The sequence below is a fragment of the Ostrea edulis genome, chromosome 8, assembly GCF_947568905.1.
Source record: "Ostrea edulis chromosome 8, xbOstEdul1.1, whole genome shotgun sequence".
Taxonomy (NCBI): Eukaryota; Metazoa; Mollusca; class Bivalvia; order Ostreida; family Ostreidae; genus Ostrea; species Ostrea edulis.
The window spans coordinates 2,101,281-2,122,076 of record NC_079171.1 but is presented as its reverse complement, the minus strand read 5'-3'; the positions used below and the strand labels follow the sequence as shown (position 1 = coordinate 2,122,076).

Genomic DNA, 20,796 nt, shown 5'->3' with positions numbered 1-20,796 from the left:
TTATGACTAATGAAATAAAAATACTTCAACATGAAGACGACACATCACTTTTTTTTTTTACAGGATATCAGATCTATAGAAAAAGTCATTAAAATAATTGAACACTTTGGTCAGGTATCAGGAATGCAACTCAATAAAAATAAATCTGAAGGAATACTATTAGGTCCTTTGAAAAACAGATATGATATCAATATCACCAATGCACCTGTTAAATGCTTAGGGATATATATATAGGTCATGATGCTAATCAATGTTACAATAAAAACTGGACGGAAAAAATTAATAAACTAGAAAAAAGACTTACAATGTGGAATACAAGAAAATTAACCTTATATGGAAAATGTACCGTAATAAATACTTTAGCATTAACACAATTATACTATAGTGCAACTATATTGCAATATCCAAGAAGAGAATCCATAAAAAAAAAATAAAGAAAACAATCTTCAATTTCCTATGGGGCAAAAGAGAAAGGATAAAAAGATTTACTTTAATTGGAAAACAAGATGAAGGAGAAATAGGTATTGTTGATATTGATTGTAAATTAAAAGCACTCAAGGCTGCTTGGGTAACAAGAATTTTCAATGAAAAACAATCATCTTTAAAATCTTTCTTTAATTCGTGTATTCTTAAAAGATTCGTTACACCCGAATATCTCATAATGACAAATACAACCAGTACTGATAAAATAAAGCAGATATTCAAATCATTACCAATATTTTACTGCAAAGTACTCAGTACATTGGATGAATGCAAACATAAATCACATAAAATAAAAGAGATGACTGACGTTGAAGTATTATCGCAAACTATATGGTTAAACAATTTGACTCGATTTAATGGTAAACTTCTTTTTTACACAGATTGGATAAAAAGTGGAATTTTATACATTAAAGACCTGTTTGATGAAAACGGAAATTTTCATGATATCAATTATTTTTCTAATATTCTTGTCAACAAGTCTAACTGGATTTGCGAATATAACACACTGAAAAGGGTTATTAAACCTGTCCAAAAATATTACGATACTTCAAAAGGTGTCTATATAAATATAAGAAAACAAAGTAACATTTTATTAGAAAACAAAAGAAGAATACCCCTAAACTTGATAAATAGCAAAACAATATATGATATATTTATCAATAAAATCTTTATTAAACCCTACTGTGAGATATTTTGGGCAAAAAGCTTCAATTTCAATTTTGAAGAAAACAAAACAAATATTTATCAGTCAAAAATCACTAAAATCAAAGACAAGCAATTAGCAGAATTTAATTACAAACTCCTACAAAATCTACTTAATAATAATAAATCTGTTCACAAATGGAATAAGAATGTATCCAATCAATGCCCGTATTGCCAAACACTCGAAGACACAAAACATTTAATCTTTGAGTGTAGTAACGTACAATTAATATGGAAGAAATTAGAAAATCATTTGAAATTTAATTTAAAATGGAAACATGTTGCATTAGGATTTTTTCATGAAGAAAATAAAAGTACCACTTCAATAAATCATTTATTATCATATACAGCTTATTACATATATAACATAAAGATGAAGTTAAGATATGAAAATAAAGAAGAAAATATTAATGACATTTCCTATTTTGTAAAAACAAACTTAATGTACCAATATGAGACTTATAAAACATTGAATTTCAACTTCAATTATAAATGGTTTTATGATATTTCTATGACTTTGTGATGATAATAATAAAAAATAGTCAGACTATCTGAAGGAGTCTGTCCTTCAGTGAAGCTGCCTGAAGGGGAAAATATGGACATTGTGTGTTTAAGGCTGTTCCCCTCAGGCAGCATGGCTTATTGAAAAATATCTCTACCATATTTATATTTATTTGTTATAGTATTATAAATATCGAATTTATGTATATGAATGTATATCTATATGTCTTATATATTAATTTTCTTAAAAGTAATATAGTGTATGATTTAAATATGTATATATATGTATACGTGTATATATATATGTGTGTGTATGTATATATGTGTGTGTGTATATATATGTGTGTGTGTATGTATATATGTGTGTGTGTATATGTATGTGTATGTATATATATGTGTGTATATGTATGTGTGTGTTTATGTATACATACGTATGTAATTAAAAAAGGAAAAAAAATATGCTTCAATTCATTCTGGTGCACATAATTATAATTAGTATCATGAAGAAGAAAACAGGACATTGTCTTTTAGAGACTGATAAAACAGTTTTGTATCTGATCATTAGATGAACTGTTGCATTGTTATGAAACTGTAAACAATACAATTTTTACCTCAAAAATAAACACTAACAAGTTTTGTGTAAATTTGAACCTTAAGTTGATTTAATCTAATCAAGATCCTCATCAGATTCAGACTCCTATGATACAGTATCACTGTCACTGCTTGAGGTTTCCATTACATGTACATCATCTAAAGACAGATTTGTCATATTTTTTCTAAAATTGTCGAAGAACATGAATTACAGGAACATCCTGTATCACAAATGTCACAACAACTCGCTCTCCAAAAGAAATGTCTTAAGCAGTTGCAATCTGCGGCAATCAGTTGAAGTGAGGAAGTCTTTGACGTCCTGGTCAACATTCCGTAGTTGTTGACCATAATACATCAAAAAGGCACATGATTGTTCCCCATCCCTTTCCACTCACCCTGTTTCCTGGACAAAGTCTAGTAAACACCTAGGAGGTCCATATATTATAACATTGTGACATGCATAAACATTTACACCCATTCCCAGGGCACTGGTAGCAACAATAATGCGCAAAACACTGTCCTCAGTCAATTTTTAAAGGGTTTTCATTTTGTTTATCTTCTGTTGTTTCAGAATGAAACATCTCTACCATGTTTTCAATGTTAGTAACATCTGATAGTTCAGACACTATGAAGTTGTACACACGCCCAACATCTCTTATTGAGTTGCAATAAAATAATGTCCGCGGGAACTCCTTTTTTAAATCTCGAAATGAGTCCAAAATCCACAACAAAGAACTTTCAATGTTAGGGTCTACTTTCTTCACAATGTACTTGATATTTTCTTTATTTGGGGAAACTGTAATGTTCGTGGAGTCCTTCAGTCCCAAAACTTCCAACACCCTCTTTTTAATTGTCTTTGTGCAAGTCGCGCTTAGTGCTAATAATGATGCCTCAGGAAAGTACGATCGGATCTCTCCAACACGCCGAAACCACTTTCGGAACACTTTATCCTCCTTATCTGCTTCTAGACCATCCCTAAATTTGATAATAAAGGTTATGAATAAGAATCTAAATTAAAACCATTTAAACAAGTTTTAAAAACTTTAAATACCGACATTCCTTCCACTTTTTCACAAAATGGGTTGCAGTACACTAAGTAACAGTTTTTAATGATGTTTAAAATTATTTTTACATATTCTAAATTCAAGACATCCAAGTATGTCTATAAAAATCAAACAAAATGTGACAGTTTAGATAATTATAGTTTAGGGGATTTACAATGCTGATAGTTAGTTGGGTAATATGATAACATATTTTGCATAAAGACCTAAGACACCTTTGGAACAAAATATTGTGTCAATGACGTGTGAGCAATTTGTTCGTCAATAAATGTAAAAAAAAAGAAAGAAAAAAAAGAAAAAAAAAAAAAAAAAAAAAGATAATATCAATATATTGATGGAAAAAATAGCACTGACAGTATACAATATCTCATTTGATTTATTAACTCATAGGTTGTTTTAAAGAACTGTCATAAATGTAAAATACATGAATAGGAAGACATTACCATGTGACAACTGTGTGGAATTCATCAACTACGATGACAGTTACATTAAGTCTTTGTATTGTTGATCTCCATTGGCTGTCTCCAACTAATGACTCGGGGGATGCATAGATGATGCCTACTTTTCCTGCCTGTATCAATTCATCGGTCTCCTTGTCTGTGCCTGGAGCATTCAAGAGTGACTGTGTTTATAACTTCCTAACATTTCCAACACAATATTTAAAGAATGAAATGATAACTATATATGAACCAGTTCAACAGTGAACTTGGAATCAAATTTGGGCGGTGCAGTGCAACATATAGTGGATAATACATTTCAAGCAAGAATTTCTTATGTGTTGTTAGCGGTCTACTGCTTGTCAGAAGCATATATAAGTATGATGACTATCCATTATTATTTAGATGATCCTCAGTGAACTTAGATTTAAGACCGGCCATGCCAATTTCAATTAAATTATATAAATATAAACGAATAAATATATACATACCTTTAAAAGCAGCAGTTACTAAACCTATGGAAGTTAATTTTCTGACTTGGTCTTGCATAAGAGACACCAGAGGACAGCAAACAATTACTTTCCCGAAGCTATCATCACGGAGTAAAGCTCTCTTCACTGGCAAATACGCTTGAAATGGGAGGGATTTCCCAAAACCTGTTGGTAACACGACGACAGTCTTTGTTATAAAGCACGCAGTCCAAAATCATCCGTTGTTCATCCTTTAAACACTTAACGCCAAATTTTTTCAAAACTTCTTCCACTACTCGTTCAATATCCGCCATTTTTGTTTATACGTCGCGCTTCATTTGAAACGCGTTATCTGATTGGATCAAATTATGATGCAATATGCAAATACAAAGTTCACCAGAACATGACCTCTTATGGGGAGTTATCAGATCCTATATATGCAAGGTGAAGATAACGAACAGTGATCAATCTCTTAACTCCTACAAGCAATACAAAATAGATAGTTGGGCAAACACGGACCCCTGGACACACCAGAGGTGGGATCAGGTGCCCAGGAGGAGTAAGCATCCCCTGATGATATGAATTTGTTTCGGTATTATGGCGTCTCATCGTACAGACCTGATTTGTCAGCATCACTGATTATAATGTGACTCCAACCATCGATTACATGACCTAAAATTTAGCTAAAACAGACTTAAAGGAGTGAATGAAAATGCTAAAACAAGGAACGGAAATTTAAAAATTATAATGAGTAATGTAGCTAAGATAACAACGACAATTTGTCAAATTTTGATTAAAATAAAATTAAATAGGACATCGTGTACAAGAAGGAACGCAATCTTATCTTATGCTCTGCACCATAATATGATTTGACTACGTTAAATATTTGTATAAAAAGTTGTCAAGGCGTTTTACAAGAATCTTATAATTTTGGTTTTTACAGACGTGTTGGCGAGCAGTGACACATATGGGTAGTGAATATGGAGAGCGCCTACGGTTTATATGCCCCCCCCCCCACTTTCGTAGTGAATATAGAGGGCGACTACGTTATATACCCCCCTCTCTTGGTAACACGTCTTTACCGCACACGTAATTACACATCATACAGTGTATGCTTACATTATCGACGGACTTTATGATACATGTATTTAGCACTCAACAACTCGGTCACACGGGGAGTGTGGTATGTATAAAACAACAATGACTCATGGTCTTATTAACATGCTGTCTACGATAGAACCATTCAAATGAGTATTAATGGTCATCTACATGTTATGGGATTGATCACTGTTCGTTGTCTTCGCCTTTCATCGTTTGGTTGGTTTTATGTAAATATTGTTTAACGTACTTTTCGACATGTTACCATTGCCGTTGAAAGGCTGTAAAAGTTAGGCCTATGCTCGGCGATTACGGCCTTCGAGCTTCTTCGATCTTTATCGCGCCACAACTGATGTGACACGGGACTTCGGTTTTTACAGTCTCATCCGAAGGGTCGCCCAATTTAGTCGCCTCGTATGACACGCAAGGGAAACTGAGGACCTATTCTAACCAGGGTCTCCATGGAACGGCATGTACCACACTGTCATGAACATCGCATGTACATTTTGAATAACTGAATTTTATTTCAATTTAATAATCCTTTTATTCCATTCGATGGTTAACCGTGGGAATGAGTGACTCTTGGTTTTACTCTTCTGTAATTTTAGATACATTGGAAAAATCAGAAAATGTAATATTGTTTGGCTCACTGCAAATCTAATGCATTGTAATTAAATAATTCTCATATCATGATATTGCAGAGATAGAGAGGAGTTCATAATACATAAACTGTCAGATTTTTAAGACACAGTACATAAAATATGAAGGTGTTAAACTGACGAATCTGCTATCTATTTGCACTGAAATTTGTATAGTTGTCCACGAAATGCTTCAATTGATAAAACATTTGGTAGATGTGTGGAGAGATTCGCAGGGGATGCTTACTCCTCCTAAGCACCTGATCCCACTTCTTGTGTGCCAGGGATTCGTGTTTGTCTTATTCCACCTCTGGTATATCCAGGGGTCCGTGTTTCTTTTTTCCTACCTCTGGTATATCCAGGGGTAGGTGTTTCTCTGACCCCACCTCTGGTATATCCAGGGGTAGGTGTTTCTCTGATCCCATCTCTGGTATATTCAGGGTCCGTGGTTGTCCAACTTCCTATTTTGTATTGCCTAAATGAGTCTTATAGGAGTTGTGGGATTGATCACGGTTCGTTCCCTTCACCTTTGATATGAGTAGAACTTATATGTTTCTGACATATGTTTCTAATTTATGCTAAAGGAACTTTGGCTGCAGATGGAAACCAGTGAGATATAGGAAGTGGGGGCACCAATGTCACCAATGTGGTGTTAAAAATTCCACATAACTTAATACTAAACACACTGGTGAAAAAATGATCTTGGAGCTATAAAATCAACCTCAAATTCGAGTGAAAGTGCCGTACCGTTGATAAAAGTATCAGGACGCCGTTTCATCAATAAGTTTAAATTTTCATCTAAGTCTTACGCTGAATACATAAATCTAGTTACGTATATTCTTAGTTTAGCACAAACCGCGTTTTACGAAACAACATAAATACATGCGTACGTTACTACTCGACTGAGTTTTCACCAAAGCTTACGTGCTTAGTTACCGCGTCCTGAGCATGCGTACATCATACTTTCTTTTTTTCACTTATCGTCTGGACCGAAATAATGAATGAAAAGAATGCAAAGAAAATGCACAAGCGGGATTGGGTAGAGACGGAGATGGCAGAGGCAGTAAAATGTTCCTAAATCAAACATATCACTCCATAAACAAAATTTGTTTTTATCTATATAGGCATATGTATATATTTTACATCTCTTCTTCCACAAAAAGTAGTTGTTTTATGATTTCAAAGGTTATTATATTTTAAGGGCATGTAGGTCGACACGATACATTTACACTTTATATAGATGTTAACTATATATTCATACTTTAATTGGATAATTAATGTAGACTCATAGGCCTAGATGTGTTTGAACAATATGAATATGTGTGCATATTTTATAATTTGGGATTATATACATTCACGTACCATCGTTTTGTTAAGTGAAGGGGGCTACAGCTGGAACATAAATTAGATGTTAGCACAATTACTTTACACCAGTGCGTCAGCACCATTTCTCGTCATGAGATCAAAATCGCACGAGAGTCTCGGACTTTCTCGCTTTATCTCGGATAATTCCGCTGTACTTCAAAATCAAAATGACACTCAGTTAGCAAAAAAAAAAAGTTAGATTACTTCAGATATACCGCATGCCAAGAAGGAATCGGAAGTGCTGAACGAAACTTTTGACTCAATAAATATGTTTTTGAATATATGGAAGGAAAAGAAACCCAGAGAAGAAAAATAAAACAAAGGAAAAGAAAAAAGTGATCGAGCTCGAAGTTCAATTAATTCATTATACTTTGATGTCATTCCATTACAAGTAACTCTGTCCATGGATCTAGTTCCTGATTGAGATGATATGATGGCATTATATTTACGATTCGACTGTTTGTTAATTCTCATCACAATTCTCATCACTATTATCTTTTCCTACTGTTGGTGTTTTATCAATAAATAGGTCTACTCTACAATTCTTCTATTAACAATCTCCAGGTTCCATTGATATAAGAGGGGTTTCTAATGTGTCTTTCCTGTAGTGACACATAGCGGGCACATAGAATTGTTTCCTACCCCAGCACTGAAATTGGAACTCACGATTTACCTTCATCAAATCCCACGAAGTCTCAAATTCGAAACGCATTTCTTAAGAAGTGACAAGGATCAAAGATCATTATCATATTATTTCTGCTAAGTTAGCGCTGTTCTCAGAAATCAAGATCCCTGGGTCCTGACGCTCACCTGAATCTATTATGCCATTCACTGTAGGAAAATGAATTCTTAACCCTAAGAGCCGTGTTTGGGATGTTCAGACATAGTCGGGTACACTGGTAGAATTACATATCCCTCTACACCGCCCGCTTGTAGAATCAGACTCAAGATAAGGGTATATATGGTCACAGGCCTCAGTAAGTGTCTCAAATTTGTAGATACATTTATGTGCCATCAATGACGACTCAGGTGAACGTTTGGTATACCTAAAGATTATCAATTGGAAGAGACTGAAGTCAAAATTTCGATTACATATATCTTTTAAAGATTAATCTAACACAGATTTTTTTAAATGATAAAAAAGTCAATTACAAAGATATGCTGAAAATTTTTGTAATTGAAACGCATTTACCTCCTGCATAGCTCTTATCCTTAGACGAATTTGACTCCACTTTTTTGCACTCTGTTTTCCCTAAAACAGCCCTTACACGTTTATTGTTTTACCTAAAATAGCTCTTACAAGTTTATTGTTATTTCGGATTTCAAAAATGTCGGTTGAGCATCACTGAAGAGGCATTATTTGTCGAAATGCGCATCTAGTGCATCAAAATTGGTACTGTATAAGTTTTACATTATGATCCCTGGGTCGAGGCATCTGCTGGTGGACTGCTACTCCCCGAGGGTCTCTACAGCCCAGTAGCTAAGTACTGCGTTACTAGCTTGAAAATACGGATATATATTTAAGTAGCAGTCCACGTAAGAATCATGGAAAATGAAAAATAAGTGGCACAGCTATAAATTTAAAATCTCTTGAAAAATTGCTGATTTTCAAGAAAATCATGTTTTGTACTTGATCCAATAAAAAAATTCACTTTGAATCCTTCTTAAGATTTTTAATCGGCTGAAAAGATATTCGGTTTCAAAAATATTTTCCCGTTGTTTTCTTTATAAAGAGCACTAATGAAATTGGTCATAAAAATTAATTATCGGACACTCTGTCATTAAAGATTAATAGATACATAAAGTCAATAGTATGGACAGTAAACGAAATAACAAACATCATTTGGAAACATGTTTACAAATTAGTTACAGATTTTTAAAAACTACGTACGATCTAGCAGATTGACGATTTTATTATCTCCCTTTGCTAACTCTTTAGTGTTAAAGATACGATTGTTTGGGGAAACATGACAACATGTCATACGAGTTGGCGGTTTGAAGACAGACAATGCCGTTTTGTAACATTTCTTTATGGACAAATACTCCATGTGAAGAAGTTTCAAAGACAGTTTATGCGAATGACTATAAGAAATCGGTAGCTAGATATTTATGCTCCTTAAACAAATCACATTGCGGGAAATCCATGACGCAAGGCCCGCCTGCGCCTGTGTCTATTTTCACAATAACACGTTGGAATTTTTCGGTTGTTTCATATCATCAGAGTTCTTTGGAGTGGATGAGGAATACTGCATGTGTTTTCCCGGTCAGTTGTATTGGATATACGAACCGGATATGGGCACAGATCATTAACATTCCGGATGAGCAACATGCTTGTGGAAAAATGCTATGGCCAGTATGGGTGGCGGTGCAGGTAAGTTTGTATGAATAAATCATAAATATGTATTGGTTACTTAAGCTAATTTCACCATACTTTATTTTAATCTATCTTTTGCTTTGTACCATAAATAAGCTGTCGACTAATGAATAAATAGTATCTGTGTGTGGGGGGGGGGGGGGGATGGGGTGAAAACTATGTAAAAATATTATACTTTAAAATGTAGGCTATTTTAGAAACACATCTGTTTTCCCTCTGCCAACCAGTGGTTGAAAGTAACTTTTTCTTCCACAGGCTAAAATCAAAACACATCAACTAATGTGAAACTAATGCTCTTTTTTCATGTTATTTCAATGAATGATTCAACAACCCCACCCCACCCAATGATTACTGAACCTGGTGGGTCAACAGTTACACATTGTTTAGACAAGTCAATGACATATGCCATATGGTGATATGTTGGGGTATCTTGATCCTCACAACTCTAATCTAACACATGTACCGCAGGTTCAAATTTCATAACACATCAGGGTTGTTACTAGGGCTTTTTAAAGATAAGCCCCAGACTCATGGTTTATGAGCAGCTTCAATCCCATGAAAATTCACAAGTCCCATGAATTTTCATGAGTCTTTTTGTATCTGAATTTTGAGAAAAGTACAAATGTTGATTCCACATAGTTGTTAATTATGATGTCATCACAGTGGAAATTCAAAATTAATGATTTTTGATTTTCTTAACCATGGAATAATAATTAAAATAGGAAACACTATTTGTGACACATGATTCTACATCAAAATCCTTTTAATTTTCTTATAACCAGTATAGATGCATTTTTAAAAATCCAATCACAACCCACATAGTTGAAAATACATATTAAAAGTGCTCTTCATTAGCTAATTTTTATCACATCAAATATGAAGACCAAAGAATATATTTTATTTTATTTTGCATAAGATGAACAATTTCAAACATAATTTTTAATCAAATGAATATTTCTTATCAGCAAAAATGTATCGGATGTAATGATTTAGCACGGGTCTTTTAACCAAAAGTCTGTATAGCTTACCTGATCACCATTTTTCTGTGATCATAATGTCCGTTATACTTGTTGTCTACAGAATTTGGTAACTTGTGAACTTGATTGAAAATTGAATTATTGACACCTCTGCAGGTATCGAGATCATTGCCATCACCACAAATTGATAGTTGGTAGTTCAGCTTCATTGAATGAAATATATTTACTTAAATTTCAGTATACAAGGAATCTATTCACTGAAATTCAAAGAAGATTCCATGACTTGCTTGCCATACAACAAACAACAGATTATGGACGTGATTCCTAGAATTAGAACTTGAATGGGTCAGACTTGAATACATGCAAAGTCATGTAACAATATTAAAGGTATACATCATGATATCTGCTTTGCATGTATGAAAATGAAAAACCGTTGTCATTGTAAATATACACATGCATATATTTACATGTAATATATGTATTGTTCAGGTTGTTATATTGTCCTGTATATGTGAGTTGGAATATTAATTAAGTTTGCACCCGTCAGTCACACCAATGGCTTGGTTGACAACAAACTTGGCATACTGATAAACCACAGAACATATTATCCTATTTACCTCACCTGAGTTGAACATTTTAGTGCGCTTTTGTCTGTCTGTCCATCTGTTTGTAGACTTTTCAAAATTTAATCTTTTCTACAACCACTGAGCCAGTGTTAGTCAATCTAGCAAAAATCATCCTTGAGAAAAGGGGATTCAAGCTTGTTCAAATTAAATGAAGGGTCATGCTCCCTTCAAAGGGGAGATAATCAGGAAATATGGAATATTTACATGACTAAGTAACATGTTATTTATGTCTCTGATCTCATATCTGATTTCATATCACATAGATGAAATTTAAGATGTTTACCTAAAGTCCTTCAATTGATTTCATAACTTTTTATTAAAAAATTCCATTAAAAAATCAATTGAATCATTCATAAATGACCATTGATTGAACACATTAAAAAAAAAAGAAATATGTCTTTATTTTAAAGAATGTATTTTTAATGTATCACGTTTTAAAAATTATTAATCATTTTCATTGAAAAGAAAAACTTAGAATATTTCATGAAATAAGAAATGATAGGTAATTCAAATGTAATTGAAAAGTAATGGTCATTACTGGCATTTTTATGAAAGTAATGCATTACATTACAATTACTTGTAATTCAAAAATGGGTGCATTACACATTACACCCCATTACTTTAAAAATGTAATGATGACAATGCATTACACATTACCATTATCCCAGGTCTGGAGGGAGGTTCTTTTTTTTTAAAATCTTCTCAAAAACACTGGGCCAGAAAAGTTAAAATTTACATGTAAGCTTCCTTAACATAGTGTAGATTCAATTACCATAGGGGATCAAAGTATACTGGAATTTTTTTTAATAAATCTTCATAAAAGACAGGTACTACTAGTAGTCGGGTTAAACTCACAGATATTGCACAATTTAAGTTTGTTCAAATTGTGATCCTATGGAACATCTTTAAAAAATATTCATCTCAATAACAGATGACCATGATTAGGCTAGCCATATCAATATGCATGCATGAACAGGTTTTCAAATTTCTGTATGTTCAATTCTGGGCCCTAGGGATAGGTGTGAAACACAATTGGAGATTTATATTAGACTATTCAGAAAATTGATTGAAACAAATGTTTAAGACAGTGTAAGTGTCACAGAGCCACACTAAATCCTATCATAATACCAACATTCCTAAGTTCATTTGAAGTTTTTTCCCTCAGTAAAATGAACCATTGGTTTATGGTTACTCAATGAATCATAATTTACATTTATAGGACATATATGCTTGAAAGAAGATCTTTAAAAAAGATGTTTTCTCAATAACAGCAAGATCATATTAGTCATATTGGTTTTGAGGCATCCCCATATGTGAATTCAAGTAGGCTATATCGCAACTTTTTGGACTAGATTTGGGTCGCAATATAGGGTTAAAAAGTTTCATGGGAATAAAAATTGGAAACAAATCTTTTAAAAATCACTACAGCAGGGTCAAGATGACTCGGGTGAGCAATGCAAACCATGAGCCTCTTGATGGTATTTAAGGCCACAAAATCAAAGACAAAGGTCAAATCAATCATGATATTAGAAATATTGTTCAATGTCTTTAGACCCCTTTGTTTGACAACAATTGATGAGTTGTAATTAATTTCGAAATATGTTATATATTTTCTTCTTCTTCAAAAGAGGTGTTGTACTTCAGGAAAAGGGGAAGCGTATTTGTTGGAAGATGGATAAAGAAAAATTGGAGCATGCACTAGACTTCTTTAAATCCTGCTTTTTTATCAGGTACACAATAAATTATCAACAATGCCAAATTATGTCTTCATCCAATGGATATGATTAACATTCATTGAAATAACTCGCACTGCACTCTGAAAAAAAATACATCCCATGATTACCCAATGTAAAATAAATTTTTAATAGCAACTGACATACATTTATGGAAAATATCTGTTTCAATGAATAGGCATTTTTGACATTGTGCAATTTTTTTCAAAACAATGTCTCTGATCCAACAAAACTATTTTCAGGTAACATCATTGAGTACAAAAACCTTCACAGTAGACAACTTATAACCTTTCGACAAGAAATTGGGACTGTCTGCCATTCAACCATTGTACATATATGGATTTACCAGTCCTGTTGTGAAGAAACTTATTTCATCCTCTTTCAAGGGCCATGTTATTTAGGATTTTAACTACTTGTCCTGCATCACAAGCTTAAAAAGACTTCACAATCTGGCTGCAGATGGAACTGCATGGTTTGAAATCCTCATAGGAATTCTGAGAATCATGGAGGCCTATTAACCAGATAATGACAAGATTTCATAGCTCGAGGAGTACCAGGAAAATTTACTTGCAGCAAAATTGCACATAAAGAGAGACTCACTCAAGCATGAATGTAGAATAATTATAAAGATGTAGAATATATATATATATATAGATAGATAGATAGATAGATAGAGAGAGAGAGAGAGAGAGAGAGAGAGAGAGAGAGAGAGAGAGAGAATTATATGGTGATATAATTAAACTCATTGTCTTCAATGGGTATGGCATGTCAGTAGAGAATCATGATTCATATCGTGATATTTTTCAATTACATACTCGTTTCAGTGCAATGGCATTGTACAAATAAATATTTTAAGTGTTGTTAGGGAAAGTGGTTGCTATGGTGATATGTGTAAACATATTGTCTTCCATGGGTCCGACATGTCAGTAAATAATTACATGTTGATATATTTGTATTATATTCTCATTTGAAGGCAATTGGAATTGTACAGTTTGAAATGTTTGCTTGTTGCTAGGGAAAATTGGTTGCTATGGTGATATAGTTAAACCTGATGTCTTCATTGGATTCAACATATCAGTAGAAAATCATATATTGGTATATTTGCATTAGGTTCTCATTCCAGTGCAATTTAATCATACAACTTTAAATTTTATGTGCGTTGCTAAGGAAAATCAGTTGCTATGGTGATATGGTTTAAGTCTGATTTCTCCAATTGGTCTGAAATGTCAATAAACTAAAGTGAACCCAGATGATTTGTATTTATTTTCAGTTAATAGAATCATTTTAATGCATATATTGCAGATATTCTTGTTTTATTGTGTTGGAAATGGGACTGAAAGAGTTGCCTAGCAATCGTTACTATGTGCATTTCCGACTCTTTTGATTTTTATTTTGAGTACACTTAGTATTGATTGTTTAGAAAATATGTATCAAAATTTGGCACTTTTCGGATAACTAAAGTAATATGTATTTAAAATACCTTAAAATTGTCGAATTTACAGAAAATTGATAAATATTAAAACAATGCCTATTCCAAAGTCCTCTACAGATACCATATAATAGTATTTCATTAGTATTGTACATTTCTATATTGAAGTAACCTCCTCGCCTAAATAAATTATCATTATGTTTGAAAAATTATTATTTTCATTTTTATACAAATTTTAAGAAGTATGTATTTCTGCACTTTACAAAACCCAATACATTGGTTGCTATGGAAACACAAATGCTTTAATTTCCATAGCAACCATTGATGCACAATGTTTTTACTCTGCATGTCTTCATATATCATTATTATGAAGAGTTATGGAAAGTTTCATGAAAATCCAAGATTATCAGTATGCCCCCTTCTGCATGATTCTTACGTGGACTGATACTTAATTGTTGTAATAATATTTAGAACTCCATTTAAAAATTAAGGATTATCTCCCTCATGTATAGCTCTTATCCTTAGCCGAATTGACTCACCTTTTTGGGCACTCTGTTTTTCCCTAAAATAGCGTTTACATGTTTTTGTTGCCCTAAAATAGCTCTCACAAGTTTATTGGTTTACCTAAACTAGCTCTTACAGATTTATTGTTATTTCGGATTTCACAAATGTCGGTTGAGCATCACTGAAAAGACATTATTTGTCGAAATGCGCATCCGGTGCATCAACATTGGTACCGTATAAGTTTTACATTTCATAGGTTAACCGGATTTCAAATATAAGCTTAAGACTATTCTCAGTTTATGGTATGACGGCCTGGTCTCTCTATCTATAGTCTCAATGTATCTTATACAAAATTGAGAGTATATGGTAAAAAAGAAAGACCCCTGAAAGATCAGAGGACAAGGTAATAGGGAGGAATAAGCATCCCTTGATACCCGTTCAAATCTACTGTGATTCATGTCTTGATCAGGTAAACGGAGTGACCCTAGTCATATTCAGTCTCTAAAGAACGCCTTAACAATGGAAGTAAAACACATCAGACAACATTCGACTCAATGACTCAAGGTTGTATATGTAAATAAGATCATTATACTGGTGTGTCCAAGGGTCCATGTTTGCCCAACTATCTATTTTGTATTGTTTGTAGGATATATGAGATTGACCACTGTTCGTTATCTTCACATTTCACCTCCCAAAGAATTTGTAAATAGATGATTTCAAATGAGACTTGAAAGAATTGTAACATCCTTATACTTTTAATATACTTTTTTCGGATTAAAAATTGATCACAGGTAGACCATGCCCGTGGTTATCAAGTTTTTTTTATTGAAATTACTATTTACTTTTACTTTAATACCGATCGTTGTGTAAAGACAAAAATCACTAGGTATGGATAAGCTTAGACTCTGTGCAAGGATCTAGTATGCGCTAGCTATGAATAAGCTAAAACTCGGTGCGGGGATCTAGTATGCGCTAGCTATGGATAATCTTAGAGTCAGTACAGGGATCTAGTATGCGCTAGCTATGAATAATCTTAGAGTCAGTACAGGGATCTAGTATGCGCTAGCTATGGATACGCTTAGAGTCGGTGCAGGGATTTAGAATTCTCTAGCTATGAATAAGCTTAGAGTCGGTGCAGGGTTCTAGTACATGTATGCGCTAGCTATGAATGAGCTTAAACTCGGTGCAAGGATCTAGTATGCGCTAGCTATGAATAAGCTTAAAGTCGGTGGAGGGATCTAGTATGCGCTAGCTATGAATAAGCTTAAAGTCGGTGGAGGGATCTAGAATTCTCTAGCTATGAATAAGCTTAAAGTCGGTGCAGGGATCTAAAATTCTCTAGCTATGAATAAGCTTATACTCGGTGCAGGGATCTAGAATCCAATACTGAATCAATCAATCATATTTAAAAGAGGTGGTGGTGGTGGTGGGGGGGGGGGGGATCATGGACTAGAATATCGTAAAAGAAGTAAAATTCATTGCAGTTATTGTTAAAACATTGTTAAAACATATTTATAACTTTTTTCTCCTACATAAAACTATTACGAGCAATACGTATGTATCCCTGGATAAATCAACAGAGGTGACGGTTGTGCGTATGAACATTATTTAAAAGTAGGTAACAGGTACTACCTTTACTAAGGCAATCTCCTCACTTACTACAGAAATCTTTCAATAGATGAAATCAACATCACAAACTGTATTTACGGTTTTATTTGTATTCCAAGCAGTGGACTTTCATCAATATTTGATAAAAGCATTTCTGTAAACAATGTCTAAAATTTCGTCTGCTACAACTTCACCCTGGTCATCGGTGATGCGGAATTGTACCTACTGTAAGACGATGACATTAGGCTTTAGCAAAAAGGTCATTCACAGGATGTATGGCCGATAAGTCGTCAAAGTGCATTAAGACCTACACACCACACTGCTTCCGTGCCACAGCAGCCATAGGTGCTTGATGTCGGTTTCCAAGTTTATGTCGGGACATCGAAGCGAGGCGTCGTTAAAAACCTATTACAAAAAATTATCGAATCAAAAGAAGCGTTCAGTGAGCTCATGTTTATCAACAATTACATATCCAAATCCAAACCGTCCCTTACCTTCGTGCAGTTCCACATTCTCTGCGATGTTCAGTTCTTTCCGGAGATTCATCTGAGCTGCGTCCTCTGTCCTGTCTATAAATAATTTGCCTACACCTGACGACTTCCGCCCTGTTCTTCATGTTCCTCCATCTCAGTCTTCTGTTAACTCCGTAATATCCACAGAGTATCTTTCAAAGTTGGTCTTCAACGTCTTCACTTTTCAAAAGTCAAAGCGCATCACAACTCTAAGTGTAACACTGCGCATCCCCGTTTAAATCATAATTCCCCCACCCCCTAAAATTAGACATATGGAAGAGTTTTCCATTATATACTCCCGAGTTAATGTATAAGTATATGTTGATATACTTGCTTTCTAGCGTTTTAATAATTAAAACAGTTCTTCATTTTATAGAACTTTGTTTTGTGTTGTCATCATTTTGAACATCTATGACGCTTCGTTGTGGACGTCAACAATTTGAAATGTATCAAAACGTGTTGTTAACACAATTCAGCAATGTTACCGACCGAAAATGTAAATATTAGTAATAAGGTATCATTTAAAAATATTTATCGGGATATAAATACGGGTTGGTACATGATCAAATTTTCCATAAAGCCCTTCGGGCTTTATGGAATTTGATCACGTGACCAACCCGTATTTATATCCCGATAAATATTTTTAAATGATACCTTATTTCTTAAGTAAATATATCTTAATGAAAAATACCCAATGATTTTAATGATATATCAATTTTGTGCAATTTAAAGTACTATGAAAATGTGATAATGAACAGTGATCAATCTTATAACGAGTACATGATTAAATGTTGGGCAAACCCAGACCCCTGGATATACCAGAAGTGAGGTCGGGTACCTAGATAGGTGGTGTAATCATCCCGTAGATCAGTCACTCCTTCTTTGAGTCCTATATAGTGAACAGGCAAAATGAGTAATCCGTGGTCAAATCGGTGTGTAAAGAACGGTCTAATAATTGGTATGATCTATCTTAGACAGCACTTGACCCAATGATAGGTTGTATCATAACAACCGTAGAATTTGCAAATGCTGACTTTGAACGAGACTGTTGTAACCTTTGTAACATCCACTTGTTTGCCAGTAGTCTGTCTGTAAGTCAGAAGAGTACCACAAATGGCACAACATACGCCCGTTAGACCTTCTGTGCAATATCTGTATCCATGATGAGAAATAATTCAGAAAGTTATTTGTCCTACTTAAAGTAGGTGATGGTGCACCAATCAATTTGAATATGAACTGATTATTCATTTCTCCACGAGGGATGTTTTGACAAAATTTCAAGGCAATACTTGTATTTATAACGGAGAATGGGAGACAAAAACCACGAAAACATGGTTTTTCTACTTAGTGATATTACGACCATGACCTTGAGAAACAATAGGCATCCTCCGCCTGGCATAAGAATTATGTGTACCAAGTTTGATAGTCATAGCTCAGTGCTTCAGTCTGTATCCTGCTTAAAAGGTTGTCCTACTAAGTGATACTATAACCTCGACCTTTGAACTTGAAGAATAAAAGTAATCCTCCACTTGCCACAAGTAGGCTTCCCAAGTCTGACAGTCCTAGCTCCAAGAGTTCGATTTGCATTATGTCTAGAAGATTGTACTATCAACTGCTTTGATCTCTGACCATGAAAAAAATAGACATCTTCCTCTCATCATGGTAAATGAATGGACGAGGTTGTAAGATCCTAGCTCGAATTGTTCGGTTTGCATTCTGCCTGAAAAGTTTTCCTATTATTATGTCAGGTCCCCTTTAAATTGGTACCGTATAAGTTTTACATGATGTCCCCATCAAAGGGGAGACAATCAGAAAAAGGCAAAACTAAGGTAGTGTCATTTTCAAAATCCTCTGATGCCCCTTCATTTGAAGAAACTTGAGAGCCCTTCACCGAAGGATGCTTTTTGCCAAATTTGGTTAAATTTGCTCAGTGGTTCTAGAGAAGAAGTTGAAAATGTAAAAAGTTTACAGACAGACGGACAGACAGATGGTGAACAACAGGTGATCAGAACAAGAAACCCACGCTCACCTGAGTCACCTTGGCTCATATTTAAAGATTTTTCCTATATATTTGCATGTAAATCTTTGATCCTTATTCAGTATCATGATACCAACCTACTCCCGGGGGCATGCTTTTTTTTTTTTTCAAAATTCAATCTGGACTATGTCAGGAAGCTTTCATGTAAATGTGAACTTTTATGGCCCAGTGATTTTCAGAAGATTTTTAATGATTTTCCCGATATAGTTCTATATGAAAATCAATCCCCTATTGTCGCTCCATCCTACCCTCGGGGGGCCATTATTTTTACAAACTTGAATCTGCACTATATCAGGAAGATTTCATTGTAAATTTCGACTTTCCTGGCCCAGTAGTTTTTGAGAAGAATATTTTAAAAGATTTTCCCCATATATTTGTATGCAAAACTTTGATCCCCCTTGTGGCCCCATCCTACCCCTGGGGGCTATGATTTGAACAAACATAAATCTAAAATATGTTAGAAAGCTTTCATATAAATCTCAGCTTTGCTGGCTGAGTGGTTCTTGAGAAGATTTTTCCTATATATTTGTATGTAAAACTTTAATCCACTATTGTGGCCCCATCATGCCCCCAGGGGCCATAATTTTAACAAACTTCAATCTGCATTATGCCAGGAAGTTTTCATGTAAATCTCAGGTTTTTTTTGGTTTAGTGGTTCTTGAGAAGATTTTTCCTATATATTTCAATATAAAACTTTGCCCCCCCCCCCCTTGTGGTCCCATTCCACCCCCGGGGGCCATTATTTTGACAAACTTAAATCTGCATTATGTCTGTAAGCTTTCATGTAAATATCAGCTTTTCTGGTTCAATGGTTCTTGAGAATATTTTTAAACTTGTTTCCTATATATTTCAATGTAAAACTTTGATTCCCTATTGTGGCCACATCATACCCCTGGGGGCCATGAATTTAAGAAACTTGAATCTGCATTATGTCAGGAAGCTTTCATGTAAATATCAGCTTTTCTGGCCCCGTGGTTCTTGAAAAGAAACTTTTGAAACGATCCCACCCTTTTTTGCATTTTTGTGATTTTCTCCCCTTTGAAAGAGACATGTCCCTTCATTTGAACAAACTTGAAAAACCTTTACCCAAGGATCCTTTTGGCCAAGTTTGGTTGAAATTGACCCAGTGGTTTGGGAGAAGTCGAAAATGTAAAAAGTTTACAGACAAACGGACAGACAGACGACGGACAACAGGCGATCAGAATAGCTCACTTGAGCTATCAGCTTAGATGGGCGCATAACATATAAAATACCTGTCTGCCTTATCAAAATTGGAAATTTTTGGCATGGGAAACTAGTTATTAATTTGTTTTTCCGTAAAATAAACATTTAGCTTCATTACCCTAAACCCTATCATTGTAAATCTGTTGTAGAACTATATAAAGACCATAGAACAATATCTTTACTAGAAAGATTTTATGGTCATTATTATAAAGTATTCTTAACGGAAAAGTATGGTTGCGTTTACGATACTTTCCGGTCAAGATGTCTTTACAAAATAACAACCACATCTAACACTTAAAGTATTTGTTAAAGACTCTTTACAATGATATATACCGGGTTTGATAGCAGAGACGCATTATGTTTCTGGTAACAGTGACAAAGTAAATTCAAACAAGACTGATTTTTACGTGAAATTATTATATTCT

At 34.2% G+C, this 20,796-nt stretch overlaps 1 protein-coding gene and 1 long non-coding RNA gene across 5 annotated transcripts in view; one reads left to right on the top strand and one right to left on the bottom strand.

The window, feature by feature from the left end:
- The window catches only part of LOC125648773 (uncharacterized), a 144,509-nt gene that overhangs the window by 69,176 nt on the left and 54,537 nt on the right, over positions 1-20,796 (bottom strand). The gene's annotated exons all lie outside the window — the stretch shown is intronic.
- On the top strand, positions 9,215-14,306 carry LOC125661790 (uncharacterized). The gene is made up of 4 exons (XR_008798168.1): positions 9,215-9,717; positions 10,936-11,084; positions 12,954-13,053; positions 13,299-14,306. It is a non-coding gene; the product is annotated as an uncharacterized LOC125661790 (long non-coding RNA).